The 12401-nt window shown below is 37.9% G+C and overlaps 1 protein-coding gene across 1 annotated transcript in view; it reads right to left on the bottom strand.

The window, feature by feature from the left end:
- Positions 1-12401, bottom strand: part of IKBKB (inhibitor of nuclear factor kappa B kinase subunit beta) — an 82111-nt gene that overhangs the window by 49808 nt on the left and 19902 nt on the right. The window lies entirely within an intron of this gene.

Genomic DNA, 12401 nt, shown 5'->3' with positions numbered 1-12401 from the left:
CATATATCAGGTATCTACTATGTGCCAGATATTGCTCTAAGTGTCTGAGGAACAACAACAACAACAACAAAAAGGCAAAACCAGTCACTCCCAGTCAGTGGATAGAGTTATGGGCCTGAGTTAAAAATGCATTCTCAGACTCTTACTTTGTGACTCTGGGCAAATTACTTAGCCTCTACTTGCCTCAGTTTCCTAAATTATAAAATGAGGATAATAATAGCACCTGCCTCTCAGAGTTCTTGCAAGGATTAAATAAGATAACAGTTATAAAGTGCTTAGCAGAGTGCCCAGCACATATTAGAGTATTACTAAATGCTTGTTTCTTTCCTCTGTTTTTCAAGAAGCCCCTCTAATGGGGGAGCTGGCATGTAAACACTTAAGACATATTCAAAGCAGATGGGAAGAAATCTCAGAGGGGAAGGCACAAAAAGCCTGGGAGCCCAAGAAAGGCTTCCTGTAGAAGACGGGATTTAAGCTAAGTCTTCATGAAAGCCAAAGGATCCAAGAGGGAGGTGTGAGTAGAGCCTCACACGGCATGAGAGACAGCCAGAAATGTGTGAGCAACTCTGAGGGTGCAACCAGATCTTAGAGTATAGGGGGTGGAGAGAGGAGTTAACGTGCAAAAAGGCAGCCAAGGTAGGAAGAATCCAGGTTGTGACATGCTTTAAATGTCCCAAAGAAGCCATCAGAATTGATTCTGGAAGTAAAAGGGGGCTGAGAGTGGAATGACCCAGTCAGACCTTTAGAAAGTTACCTTGGCAGCTGAGTGGAAAGTAGACTGAAATAAGGAGATTTGAGGCAGGGAGACTTGTTAGAACATTATTGCAAAAGTCCAGGGAGGAGGTAATGAGGGCCTCCACCAAGGCTGTGTAGTTATAAGAGTAAAGGGGATGCTAAAGAGATTTCAAGATGGTAGAAACATCAAGATTTGGCGACAGATTGATATATTGGGTAAGGAAGAATGTGCGGAGTTGAGGATACCAAGGTGGTGAGCCTGGATGATTGGGAAGATGATGGTATTCTCAGTAATAATAGAAAAGTGGAGGGGAGGGGAGAAAAAAAGACAATGTTTTGGATATATTTAGTTCAAGATGCCTATGGGACATTTAATTTGAGATGTCCAAAAGGCAGTTTAACAAAATTTAATCCAATTTCAATTTAATTCCACAATTTCAAATGAATCCTATTAAACTGTGTGCAAAGCACTTGGTTAGGTTTTAGGAGGGACATACAAAGTTTGGATAAGACACAGTCCCTACCTTTTTAGAGCTATTGGCCTATGGGGATATAGCACATATAAATATAACCATATGTATTGATTTAGAATCTTGAACCCTAGAGATTACATTTTCCACAATCCTCTTTTCTTTTTCCTGTTTGTGCAGCTCCTTCCATGGATGGAATTTTGGGTTTCTTTTTCCACCCACACGGGCTGTCTCTGGCTCCTACTAGTGGGAAGGAGGGAGCCTTTTGGGTGCTTACTGGAGTTTTTTTTAAATTCCTCTTTGCTCTAAGTTGATTTTAATAAATAGTTTTAAAATAATACTTGGAGTATTTAATATTAATTTTAATCTTTACATATAGTACTACAAAATAATAAATGACAATTCTAAATGTATTATGCTTATTAATTATTTTATATATTATTATATATAATATATATTTATATATAATATAATAAAAAACTAATTAATCTCAATTAATATATTGACCATAAATGATGATCAAATTTGGTAATAATGGATGACTGAGAAGACTTGTAGGCAAAATTCTGTCAAATACTGGGAAAGAAATAGGCTAAGGGCAAACAATAAGGGTCTGAGAACAACCTTTTAAATGCTGTTATATAGAGGCTAAGTAATTTGCCCAGAGTCACAAAGTAAGTGTCTGAGGATGCATTTTTAACTCGGGCCCATAACTCTATCCAGTGACTGGGGGAGTGACTAGTTTTGCCTTTTTTTTTTTTAATGCTGTTCCTGCCTTTACATGACCTTGTGGTCATTGTCCTTGAGGCTTTTTGGGCAAAGATACTGGAGTGGTTTGTCGTTTCCTTCTCCAGTGGATCCTCCTTTTATAGATGAGGAACTGAGGCAAATAAAGGCTGAGTAACTTACTCAGAGTCACAAAGCTTGTAAGTGTCAAAGACCAGATTTGAACTAGGATCTTCTTGACTCCAGACCTGGTATTCTATCCCCTGGACCCACTAGCTGTCCCAACCTTTAAAATATCAGTATTTAAACAACACTGAAAGGTAGTCTGGAGCTCTGGCTAGAGGACTGTTCTTAGAGTCAGGAATACTTGGGTTCAATTCCACTTCTAATAATGTAAGACTGGGTAATTCATTTAACTTTTCAGTCTTCAGCAACTCAATAAAGTTGTTGATAACAGATGGAACTGCAGATGGATAGAAGGAGTTCCTGTACCAGCTGAAATCACCAGATCCTGGACATAGTGATATTGTTTAAATGCTAATATTTAATAACACACTAATGAATTTTCTCTGATTTCTCACTAATGAATTTCACTAATGAATAGTATATTGGCAACTATTGAGATACACAGGAGGAGGTATACAGTTACCAAAAAGATTTGGACCTTGCAGATCACAAGGTAATCTCAACTTTCACAACTCAGAAAAGCAAGAGAAGATACATGGACTGATGCAGAGTGAAGTATCGAGAATCAGGAAAGTAAGCTATGTAATGACTACCACATTGCTAATGGAAAAAAGCAAAAGTGAAACTGGACATTGTATAATGACCAAGATTCTCCCCAAAGAAATGGCCCATGGCTTTCTTTTTCTTTATAGAGGTGGGGAAATATGTGAGTGGAACTTTACATATTTTGTTAAGACTTCATAGAGATGTTAGCTAATTTTGCCTCCAAATTTTTCTCCCTCTTTTTTTTTGGTAGGAAAGAGTAGAGGGATATATTTGGGGTCAAAGATGATGAATAAACAAAATATATCAATCATTTTTAAAAGTAAATTTTTAAAAAGTTTAGTCCTCATTGTTGATTCCTTTCCTCCAGATATTAAAAAAAAAACTTAAAAATTTTTTTTCAGTTTGCTATCTGTGTGGTCTTGGGCAAATTAACTAACTTTTGTGGTTTCCCCATCCCTAAAAACTGATATTTATTGCCTTCCACAGTTATCTTTTCACCTTTCTTTCATTCTACTCTCTTCTCTTATACAGTGCATTCCAGCTAAACTGGACTATTGATTGTTCCCTAATCTAAACCCACCATCTCCTCCTACCTCCTGACATTTGTAAAAAGTTCCATGCTGAATGAACTCCTTCCTCCCACCCTCTTTCAGAATCCTTATTTTCCTTCAATTCTCAATTCAATTATTACTTGATCCATGAAGCCTTTTCTGATCACTATATTTTAATGGCTTCTCCCTCTTCAACTGTCCCGACTGCATTTTTATCATATCCCACACAACTAGGAGACAGAGTACATGAAGTTTTGTTTTGTCTTTGAATCACTAGCCCCTAGCAAAGTGCCTAGCACACATTAGGTGATTAATAAATGTTTGCTGAATTTAAATGTGAAAAATCAGTGGTTAGGTTATATAATTTCTAATTTCCTTCCAAGTTCTATACCCTGCAGGTCTATGAACTTCTAACATGATTATCTGATGTCAGGATTTCTATTCTCAATAGAAAGCTGAGTTTGAAAGAGGAGATCCCTCAGAGTAGAACAGAATTCATGGGAAATGGAAAGAAAAGATAGAATAAAAAATAAAAAATAATAATGATCTCCCATATCCAGGACTGGAGAAAAATAATTTTAAAAATAGAAAGAAAAGATAAAATAAAACAAAACAATGTGCCCCATCATCAAAATTCTTTTCTCAGAAAGCAAGTTGTGAAAACAATGTTTACTTTATAATAATAATTATTACTTATACACAAAATCCAAAAATACTTAGTAAAGTTTTAAGCTTTAATAACATAAAATTCCCTACCTCTAGGTCCAATGCTATTTACCGGGCCACCTGACTCCAAGCCCAGAACTCTAGCAACTGCACTCTGTCCACTTGGAGACAGATAGGTGGCACAATGGATAAAATGCCAGACCTAGATTCAGGAAGATCAGAGTTCAAATCTGACCTCAGACTCTTACTGTGTGATCCTGAGCAAGTCACTTGATTCTATTTACCTCAGTTTTCTCATCTGTAAAATGGGCTGGAGAAGGAAATGGCAAACCCCTCCACCATCTTAAGAAAACCCTAACTGGGGTCACAAAGATTTAGATATGACTGAAAATGACTGAACAACAACCACTGGGCCACTTTGCTAGCCTGTTATCCAAGGAAATAGAATATTTAGAAGTTTTGGAGAGAATTTGAAAAAAAACTTCCATAAATCTGAGTTCTTCAAATGAATAGCCCAAACACTCCTAACTGCCATTATTCTTTGAGAACGCAGCCAGTGACTCAGTTGACACCAAACAGCTCAATGGAAGAAATAGTTTTTTAAACTTCTCTTTCTGATAAAGTTCCATGCCTAGGAGTAATCACATATTTGAAGTCTTCTAGAAGGAGCTATAAGAGGGTAGCCTTTTTTCTAAAATGGTACCATTATGTAAAATACCTCCATTCTAATGAATTTTGACATATAGTATTTAAATATTTTAAGGCATTTCCTGAGTTTTCTGCTGAGATTTTACCAAGCTAATTCATTTTCCCACTATATTATGTATATTTATTTCTCTGATTCAGTATTGACATGAAAACCACTTTTCCAGAGTTCAGGAGTAACTAGAACCCTGAAAAGTCAACTCTTACTTTTCCCACCAGTTCTCTCCCTAAGTGAACAGGCGAGATGTTAGTTAATATTGTTCTCCTTTCTCAGATAAATCTAGTCTGTTTTGTCCACTCTCCTTTGTTCCTTTCATGCTCTGTCCAGTATTATTTTACTTAGGGACATGGTTATCCTTTGCATCCAATCCAATAAATATTGGTTAAGTGCCTACTATGGGAGCAGTGAGGTAGCACAGCAAATAGAGAGCCAGGCTTGGAGATGGGAGCACCTGGGTTCAAATTTGATCTCAGACACTTTCGAAATATGTGACTGTTGGGCAAGCCACTTAACTTTAATTGCCTTGCCTATACCACTCTTCTGCCTTAGGACTGATAATTAATATGGATTCTAAGATAGAAGGTAACATTTTAGTTTTTAAGGTACCTACTATGTGCCAGGAACATAAAGATAAAAAGTAAAACATTGATTAATTAATTAATCAATTAATTCCCTTCCTGGAGCTTATACTCTATTGAGGAAAGACTCACATAGGTATATATAAAATACATAAATAAATGCAAGGTGACCTAACAGTTCCTGCCTTCAAGGAATTTCTATTTTATGTCTCAATCCTGCCTCCAATAGACTATATAGTCCTCTGAGGGCAGGGATTGATGATGGTTTGTTTTCTAAGCTCTACATTGCCTGTACTGATCTCAGTGTCCAAATATAATTATTAAAATATATATATATATATAAGAATTAATCAGCCTATATTAAATTGAATTATTCTGCAACCATGTAAAAAGCTACTAACTGAAAACTCCAGAAGGCCTGAAAATCCTGTAGTTTATGCACTTAAGAATGCAGGTTCCTTGAGGTGGAAGACTTTTTCATTTTGGCTTTCTCTCCCAAGAAAGGCGGTTGGGTGATCATCAGACCTGAGTCTGAATACCATTTCTGCCATTTATTACCTCAGTGAGCTTGGATTTGTCTATAAAATGAAGACACTGGATTAGCTGACCTGGAAGCCCCTTCCAGCTCCCCACGTCTGCCCCTCAAGGCCTACCACAGTGCCTTGTACATGGGTAGCAATTAATCAGTGCTTATGGAATTGAACACACTAATAACTACCATCTTTGACTTCTCATGGAGACGCATTCACTGCCTATCTTAGAATAATTTTTTACTGATCCCTTTCCTTTAATGACCATATTCAATTAATCACTAAATCTAGTAAATTTTTCATAAAATTAGACTTGGAAAGATCCTCAGTGGTCACTGAATCCAGCCTATTATACTTTAATGGACAGAGATCCTTCAGCCTCTTCTTGAAGGTCTTGGATGGGGGGAGTAGCCCATGCACTTTGGGATTTTTGGTTTTCTTGAAATAATTCCAAAGGACCCAATGATGAAAACCTCAGAGAGAAAGCTGATAAACTCTGAGTGCAGACTAAAGTATATTTTTTCAATGTTTATATTTTCTTGCCTTTTAAAAATATTTTATTGTTCCTCACATGTAAAAATAATTTTAATTCATTTTTAAAAAATTCTTTCCCTCCCCTCTGACAGTAGGGAAATATGTTTTGCATGACATCACATGTATAATTGATATCATTTTGCTTGCCTCCTTAATAGGTGAGGGAGGGAAAGAAACTTTTTTCTTAAAAATAAAAAAAATAGTCTTAAAAAACAAAGTCCTTACCTTCTGTCTTAGAATCAATACTAAGTATTGGTTCTAAGGTAGAAGTGTGGTACAGGTTGGGCAATGGGGGTCAAGTGACTTACCCAGGGTCACATAGCTAGGAAGTGTCTGAGGCCATATTTGAACCCAGGACCTCCCATCTCTGGATCTGGCTCTTAATCCACTAAGTCACCTAGCTACCTCTCATAAATAAGATTTTTAAAAATGCTTACAGAGAAAAATAAAAAGAGAACTTGACATTTATTCTCTTTTGAATTCTACTATTAATGATCATCTAACTATTATTGACACATTTTTTTGGCAGGGTTTTATGTGCTTTAATATAATCTCCTTGTAGACTGAGACCATGTTTCAGCCCACACAGCACTGGAATACTTAAATAGATGGTGCTTCCTCACTAAATAATGGATTGATTACAAAATGTTATAGAAAAGATAAAAGATAGAATTTGAAGGTAGAAGAGAAAAAAAGAAAGAAAGGAAGGAAGGAAGGAAGGAAAGAAGGAAGAAAGAAAGAAAGAAAGAAAGAAAGAAAGAAAGAAAGAAAGAAAGAAAGAAAGAAAGAAAGAAAGAAAGAAAGAAAGAAAGAAAGAAAGAGAGAAAGAGAGAGAGAAAGAAAGAAAGAAAGAAAGAAAGAGAGAAAGAAAGAAAGAGAGGAAAAATAAAGAGAGAGAGAGAAAGAGAGAAAGAAAGAAAGAAAGAAAGAAAGAGAGAAAAAAGAAAGAGAGAGAGGGAAAGAGAGAAAGAAAGAAAGAGAGAGAAAGAGAAAAAAGAAAGAGAGAGAGAAAGAGAGAAAGAAAGAAAACAGAAAGAAAGAGAGAGAGAAAGAGAGAAAGAAAGAGAGAAAGAGAGAAAGAAAGAGAGAAAGAAAGAAAAAAGAAAGAGAGAAAGAGAGAAAGAAAGAGAGAAAGAAAGAAAAAAGAAAGAAAGAAAGAGAGAGAAGAAAGAAAGAAAGAAAGAAAGAAAGAAAGAAAGAAAGAAAGAAAGAAAGAAAGAAAGAAAGAAAGAAAGAAAGCCTAAGTAAATGGTCCATGGTGCAGTGGATGAAGTGCAGATCCTGAAGTTAGAAGACCCAAGTTCAAATGCAGACTGAGACACTGACCAGCTGGGTGACCCTAGGTGAGTCATTTAACCTTTGTCTGTCTCAGTTTACTCATTGGCAAAATGGAGATAATAATAGTCCCAACTCTCCAGGGTAGTCAATGAGGTTCCAATGAGAAAATGTTTGTAAAGTACTTAGCACAGTACTTGGCACACATTAGGTGCTTTAAAAATGCCTATTCCCAAGGGAGAAGGGAGGGAAAGAACATGAATCATGTAACCATGGAAAAATATTCTAAAAAAATAAAATAAAATCACATTTTCTACCAAAAATGCTATTCCTTTCTCCTATTCTGGAACAGTATATTATTCAAATTACATTAATAGATAAATGCATCAGCACAGCAAAGTTTGAACAAATTAAAATTGTATGGAATTCTATTCTATTTGCTCTTAATTCAATTTGGTGCAATGATGCCTGTGAGCTGACATCAAGCAAGCTAATGTGTTAGCCTTTGGGGTTACAAAGACAAAAACTAGTCCTTATCCTCAGAGAACTGGCATTTTTTGGGGGGAGGAGGCAATGCCTGATGAACATATAGAAGCACAACACAATGCAGGGAAGGAACTGCTACAGTGCTCCAAGAATGTTGGAGGAAGTGGGGAACATTTTCTACTGGAGGGATTAGCCAAGGTTATGTAGGGAAGGCAGAGCCTGATCCATACCTTGAAGGAAGATAAAGATTCTTGAGACTTGGGCATGAGGAGGGAGCTCATTTCAGACACAGGGATTGCTTGGGCTAATGCAGAGAGGCTGGAGCCGGTTTGTTGACTCCATCCCAATTCGCTGCAATCCATTCTGAACGGATAGGAATAGACTCTGAGATAATGTGAGGATTGGCAATTAGGAATATATAGAGCATGGAAAATGTCTGTACTAAAGCTGTAATCACTGGACCATCTAGGAAAAGATATTGCTCAGCGTTTCACCAAGAATAAAAAATGCAGACAAGTTTTTATGAAGACGATGCTGACCAGTTTCCCGCCCCCCTCCTATTGACTGAGGAATAAATAAGAGAAATAGTCTGACATTCATCTAGAAGATATTTAGAGTCAAAATAAGAAAGAATTTATTATAAGGAGAGTTAAGATTGCTTGATGGGAAGGAATAATGGAGGAAGTCAAGAGAGTCCCTATTCTTGGAAATCTTAAAGAAGAGAATAAACAATTACTTGTTTCAGGGGGGCAGCTGGGTGGCTCAGTGGCTAGCCTCTGGGGTTACAAAGGCAAAAACTAGTCCCCATCCTCAATGAGCTGATATTTTATGGGGGAAGGAGGGAATGCTTGGTGAACATATAGAAGGACAACACAATGCAAGGAGGGAGCGTACCACAGTGCTCCAAGAATGTTGGAGAACCTGGGCTAGAGATGGGAAGGTCCTAGGTTCAAATCTGGCCTCAGATACTTCCTAGTTGGGTGAACCTGGGCAAGTCATTTAACCCCCATTGCATAGTCACTTACCACTGTTCGGCCTTGGAAACAAAATAGTAATTGATTTGAGGATTGAAGGGAAGGGTTAAAAAACAAAACAAAACAATTATCTGTTCTATCACTGGTTCCCAGTCTCAGGTTATGAACTACATAGATCTTTGAAGGACCATAGACCTCCAAAGGGTCTTCAAAAAAAAGTTGAGTTCTCCCTAGTGATAATATTACCAAAAAGATCTGAGAAAGAGGGAAAGTGCCCTTCTTTGCAAAAATACTTATAGCAGCTTTTTTATGGTGGCAAAGAAATGGATAACCAAATGGATACCCATCAACTGGAGAATGGCTAAACAAACTATGGCATGTGAATGGAATGAAATATTATTATGCTGTAAGAAAAGGAACAGTTTCAGAGAAACTTTGGAAGACTTGTAGGAATTGTTGCAGAGTGAAATGAACAGAACCAGGAGAATAATTTCTACAGGAATAAAAAACCAGTAAAACCAAGCAATTTTGCAGGACTTAACTCTAATCAAAGCAATGACCAATTGCAATTCTGGAGGGAGTGATGATAAAGCATGCTACCCATCTGCAGATGGTAGTTAGACTCAAGGTAAAGACCAAGAACTATTTTTTGGACATGTGCAATAAGCAAAAGATGAAATGACTGAGCAAACAAAGTTTTGATCTAAGTGTATTGATGTATTAAGCAATGCATGCCAATTGCCTAACAGATTGGGACCAAGCCCCTTCCTCAGTGGAGGGCTAGACCTTGAAATTTTTTTTTTTACTAGAGGCAACTACATGGGGCAATAAATAGAGCTCTGGGTCTGTAATCAGGAGCTCAAATCTGGCCTTAGACACTTGCTAGTTGTGTGAACCTGGGCAAGTCACTTTACTGTTGTCTGCCTCAGTTTCCTCATTTATAGAATGGGGATAACTGTACCATCTCTCTCAGGGTAGTTGTAGGGATCAAAAGGAATAGTATTTGTAGGAAGCAGTTAGGTGGCTCAGTGGTTTGAAAGGCAACTCTAAAGATGAGAGGTCCTGGGTTCAAATCTGACCACAGACACTTCCTAGCTGTGTGGCTTTGGGAAAGTTGCTTAACCCCTATTGTCTAGCCCTTATCATTCTTCTGCCATACCAGTATATAGTATTAATCCTAAAATGGAAGTTGAGGGTTTTAAAAAATAATAAATATTATATAAAGAGAAAAAGAAATATTAATTTGTAAAGTACTTAGTACATAATAGATGCTTATTAAAAGTTTGTTTCCTTTCTTCCTAAATATATGTTATGAGGTTTGTTTTTTTCTTTTTCAGGAGATGAAGGGGAAAGATAGATGGGAGAGAAAGTAGGTCTTTATTAGTTAAAAAAATTTTTTTTAAAGAAAGAAATTAGCACTGAATAAAGGCAATGATTGGGCGAGGCCACCCAAAATTAAAACACCTTATAGGATAACAAAATAAGTTGCCCCAAAAAGAGCACAAGGAAGTCTGCCAACCTTACTAATTCATCTTCAGTGATTTAGGGTGTGGAACACTGGTGAACAGCACCAAAGGAGTTGTTGATTTAGTCAGTGACATAATCACAATGCATGTGGAAGGATTCCAAGATGACAAATGGGCTTCCATCCTCCCAGAATGGCTCCCTTCCAGGGCTCCCAATCCTCCCTCAGAAGATATACATGGTAATGACCCACACTTGGTGGTCAGTGCCAGAGGCTGCACAGTAGATAAGACAGGTGTAGGCCATTTGTTGCCTTGGGAGGAAGATGGGGAGAGAGGAAAGGAGAGAATCTGAATCACAAAGTGTCAGAAAATAATTATGAAAAATTGTTATGTGTAATTAAAAAAGATAATTGTAATATTAACTTGTGCTTGCTATGAATATAGGAGAGGAAGGGCAAAATGACCCCTCTGTGCCTGTTAAATGATAAAGGAGGGTTGTAGAACTGTCAGCGGTCTGTACTCAGAGAGGCCATCTCTGCCAGCTATTCTTTTTCACTTCCTTCTTACCCATCTACCATCAAAGACACCAGAAGGCTAAGGGTGAGAGTAGAGCAGATAATAAATGCCCTAAGAAAGGCATTGGAGGGAGAATGCAGGTGGGGAGGGGGTTTTCATTATTCCTCCCAGACTACAACTAGAGAACATGGCTTAAGGTTGTCTGTGCTTTGTAGGAGATGGCAGAAACACAAAGATATCCCTTAGATTGCTCCATGGCCAGCCTCCCTAGAACCTCACATGGCTCACCTTTACCAGACACTTCAGGGCTAAGCAAAGGCTTCTCTCATTCTTTATTGCTTTCTGATTTCCTAGGCAATCAATGGACCTAAAGCCTACTTCCTTCATCTCCTACTATCTTCAAACCTCCATGTCACCTATGGGTGCTGCTAAATTTGGAGGAATAGAGGAACCCCTCTGTAGATGGTCATTAACATATAGCTCTGACCTGGATGTCCACTTAGATTTCTCTCATGGTGCTTCCAAGACCAGGCAGCTGAAGATAATGAGAGAAACAGTGGATAATGGGAGCCAGGCAACGTGGTATAATCGACATGGTCTTGCAGATCTTGAGTTTCTAGATCTGGGTTCTAATCCCTAATCTGACCCTAACTAGTTATGCGATACTAGAAAAGTCCCATAATCTCTAAGCTTCAGTGTCCTTAGATGGGAAGGAGGGATAATTATCCTTTCATGGTTTATCTTAAAGGACTATGTTGAGGGAAAGCTCTACATATGAGTTATTAGTATCAAAAGACCATACAGGGGCAGATAGGTTTCTCAGTGGATAGAAAGCCAGACCTGGAGATGGGAGGTCTCAGGTTCAAATCTGACCTCAGATACTTTTTAGCTGTGTTATCCTGGGCAAGTCACTTAACCCTTATTGTCCAGTGCTTACTATTCTTCTGCCTTGGAACTGATACACTGGATCAATTCTAAAAGGGTTTAAAAAAAAAAAAAGCTCAGCTCTTCTGACTCCAGTTGGGTGTACCTTCCACAGCACCATATTGTCTCTCTTAATAGTCTTTCTGACCCACTAAACAAAGTCATTCAATTTTTGATATGTTACCGACAGCCAATGATTTTCCTGAACTATGGCTTCCAGAAAATAGTAGGTTCTGAAATGAATTTAATTTGTTTTTTAATGGAGGGAAGAGAGGAAATATGATGGAGATGCCAAAAGAAAAGAAGGATGTCAGAGCCTTTTTTTTTTTAAATAAAAACCCTTACCTTCTGTCTTGGAGTCAATACTGTGTGTTGGCTCCAAGGCAGAAGAGTGGTAAGGGCTAGGCAATGGGGGTCAAGTGACTTGCCCAGGGTCATACAGCTAGGAAGTGGCTGAGGCTGGATTTGAACCTAGGACCTCCTGTCTCTAGGCCTGGTTCTCAATCCACTGAGCTACCCAGCTGCCTCCAAG

Source organism: Monodelphis domestica, chromosome 1 (assembly GCF_027887165.1).
Source record: "Monodelphis domestica isolate mMonDom1 chromosome 1, mMonDom1.pri, whole genome shotgun sequence".
Lineage (NCBI taxonomy): Eukaryota > Metazoa > Chordata > Mammalia > Didelphimorphia > Didelphidae > Monodelphis > Monodelphis domestica.
Note: the sequence above shows the minus strand (reverse complement) of the source record. Positions and strands in the feature narration are given on the sequence as shown.